Below are 3,651 nucleotides of genomic sequence, written 5' to 3'. Positions count from 1 at the left end.
CAGGCCCTTTCTCGCTTGTGGCGACGAAGGAAAGGGGAAAAGAAAGAAACGAGTGGGGGAGAACGTGCGGAGCCAAAGAGATAAGGCTGGAGGGTGGTTGCGAGCGGTGTGTTGGGCGGGACACGTGTCTTTCGCTCCAGGCGGTTTATGCGAGAGAAACGTAAGTCGGATGATTTTGAACGTTTTCCATAAAATATTCTGGAGACAATGAAACTTTAAACTGAATTTGATTACTGAATCTAAACAAGAAACCCGAGATGATTACCATACATTTCATGGTTAATCCCATGAAACTGATATACATATAGCTCCCCCAATTCAACTAATCCGAAGTTCAAAAGAATCCGTCTTTGCTTCAAAATGGAGATAAACGAATGCGGTTGGTACTACCCGCAGCCTCTAAGCAGTAAACAATCTCAGTTTCAATTTGAAATTAGCCACTCAAAGATACAAAATACAGCTGATATCATAAAAAATAACAAAGTATGTTGATGACTTTGTGGTTAGGCACCAAAAAAAAATCAACAACAGCCATTACCGTAAACAAATTCAGCTAGTTAGAATTGAACATTAGAAACCATGTTATGCTCTACGGAAGAAGGCCGGAATCAAAATAAGAACAAGTATAAAATGTAAATAGGAGCAAGCAAGTCATAGATCCTGCATAATATTGACCATTAGTAAATTCTACAAAATGCATCATCTTTTTGTGTGTACTCGTACATGATATCTGAAGGATCATCAAACCTCACTACCAGCTGAATAAGCTAGAGTTGGCTTTGGATCTTTACACCACCAATTAAAATTCAGATGAGAAGTAAGATCGTGGAACTTCACTAAATCGTGTGTATTTAAATTAAGGTACTCTCCAAGTTCTTGTCCAAGTATCTACATCCAGATCACGTCATGGAAAGTAGGAATCAAAGTGGCGAACTAAACTGGAAATGCGTTGGACCGGGGTAGAGACTGTAAGAGGCTGAAGGTGCGAGGGCAAGGAGAACAGCAAAACAAAGAAAAATGAAATATTAAACATAGGTCTGAACTACACGGTAAGCAGCCACACATCCTCTGTAGTTATAGATCAAGGTTCGGTTTTTGTACAAGGAACAAAAAGGGAGATGCAATAATGAGTCTATGATACCTACTGCGCTTAGCGGTCTCATTAATTTTTTGAAGAACATCCTGGTGACTGGATCAATCAGATAATTACCATCTGAAATCACCTCCACAATATTTGTTACAACAAACAAATGGTGTTTAAAATAATTATTATGCAGGTCTATGTCTGATTTGATTTGAATCAAATGTAACATAGGCATATTGAACGAATCATGAATCACATATGCATTGCCACGCCAAAGGAATGTGCAACTGAAAACAGATCCATGGGCCGATAGATAGAAAGAACAGGGAGAGAATGAATATATATATATATATATATATATATATATATATATATATATATATATATAATTACCTCAAGTCCTGGAGGAAAAGCAAAGACGGGGAGCAGCTCGGTCCTGCAACTGCAAGATTATGCGAGTGGCTCGGCACTAAAGACAGGTGCTCCTGAAAAAACACAATAAAAGATGATGATATATGGTAGGAGTCCTGTCTCATTGATAGGTAGTCCACATGCCCGTCTCCTCTCCCACACACCAAAAGCTATCAGTTGCCATGTGTTTTTGCAGGGTACATGGCAACTGCCCTAGTGTGCTTGTAAGCAGATGACAACTCTCTCTTTACCCGGACTTGTTTTTTTGCCATGTTTCGTAGTGCTACATGGCAACTGTCTAGTGTAGTAGGTGGCAACTCCTAAAGTTTTCAAATCATGGCAACTGTAGTAGACCAGACCATACATGGCAACAGCTGCAGTTGCCCAAAAAAGGCATCCGGCACATGACCTGAGATGGCAACTGCAGTTGAGCAATCATGGCAACTGTAGTTGTCCGACATGGCAACTGTAGTTCAGCGACATGGCAACTGTAGTTGTCCGACATGGCAACTGCAGTTCAGCGACATGGCAACTGCAGTGACACGTACATGGAAGAGGGTCCGGACCATAGCAATCGCGGCGGGACGTGTGGTTACTGCCACGCGGGGCGTGTGGCTCGCAGGCGGGGAGGGGCGACGGTCGAGACGGGTCGTGCGGGCCGCGTGGTCGCTCGCCCGGACGTGCTCATGCGTGCGATCGCGCCGCACACCGAACGTGCGGGCTGTAGCGGGGTGCGCCCGGACGTGCTCGGGCGGGCGGGCCTGTGTCGATGCCACACGGGGCGTGCGGCAGATACCCCCTAGATGCCACACGTGTGGCAGTTATCGACGTCATTTGCTCTTGTCTATGATATTGATATATTGCTTTTCATGCGAGTATCTAATGATCTATTCCTTTGTTCCAGGAGGATCTTTGGTTGTCAGCCTTCAATGCTGGAATTCAGTGGGACAATTTTAATTAGACGAAGGAGTTTAATTGGAACTTTGAAAATTTAGAGGCAGCTCTAAAACAAGGCGGAGATCTTTATGAGAAGAGAGTTCACTTATTTGGAAGTACCGAGTCTCACCTATTAGATATCGGAGGTACAGTAAGGACAGTACATGTTCCAGTTATAGTTGCTGTTGACTGTCCTTTCACTCCATTATCTACAATTGGTTTTACGCCATTGACTCTTGATGGCGAAGATTCAGTTATAAGTGTCACATACCCTCTAGCACCGCCGATGGTGTGGGAATTTGACTGGGAAATGGACAGTTACGAGGAATTTGTTCATAATGTGGTCTTGCCAGAGAACGAGAAAGAAACCTTGAAGTTATTGCTAAAGGCTGTTCAAGAAAGGAAGAAGCAGGCTAAAGAAGAAAGGATGAAAGCTATTGATGCTATGGATCCTGAGACAAAGAAGGCATATGCAGATATCCGATTTTACAAATTTTATCCTGTTAAAACCTGGGATACTCCTAATGTAAAGTTCAACAAGTCAAACTATATTGGTAAATTTTGCCGAAATGCACATTTTCTAATGTGAGTGCTGTGTATGCAGGGGTTGCATCTTCTGTATGGTGTGCACTATTCTCTATAGCCCCTGTTAAGCTTCTGCTACTCTGGGAGTCAATTAGGAGACGTCCCTGAATGGTTTGGTATGAGGTTCTCTAGAATTGTACGGAGTTGTACTTTCTCTGAAAATATTCAGTGTAATGTTTTTACTTAATTGTATTTCTGTTCAGTTATATTATCTGCTGACATTTTTTTTTGAATTTGCATTATTCGAATCTCAATAATGGCAAATTAATACATGAATAAAGTCATTTTGTTCTCGAACTAACTTCTTTACAAATAATAATCCAAACGCATGCCAAAACCAGATGATGAGATGATACTTTTTCTTTTTTGGAATTGGTATTGGGGCGAGTGTACCTATTATGGGTAATAGGTCCTACACTGCCTATCATCCCTTTTCTTCTGTATTCCCCAAAAAACTCCCCAAATAAGGGGTTGCTGGTCATGTCTGAAAAATTTAGGGAGGTTGAATAAATAAGACAACCCCACTAGAATTTTGGTCAAACGTTTGTAGGTCAAAGTATCTGTCGGGAGTGATATCTCTTCTATAAAAGACGCTATGACACCCGCTATTCTACCGCACTTGCGCGCGGTAAGCT

The 3,651-nt window shown here is 42.0% G+C and overlaps 1 pseudogene; it reads left to right on the top strand.

Moving 5' to 3' along the window:
* Positions 1 to 2,020: 2,020 nt before the first annotated feature.
* On the top strand, positions 2,021 to 3,074 carry LOC141025883 (protein HEAT INTOLERANT 4-like; annotated as a pseudogene).
* The last annotated feature ends 577 nt before the right edge of the window (positions 3,075 to 3,651 follow it).

This window comes from Aegilops tauschii, chromosome 6 (assembly GCF_002575655.3).
Source record: "Aegilops tauschii subsp. strangulata cultivar AL8/78 chromosome 6, Aet v6.0, whole genome shotgun sequence".
In the NCBI taxonomy this organism is placed as follows: Eukaryota; Viridiplantae; Streptophyta; class Magnoliopsida; order Poales; family Poaceae; genus Aegilops; species Aegilops tauschii.
This window is presented reverse-complemented; position numbering and strand designations above follow the sequence as displayed.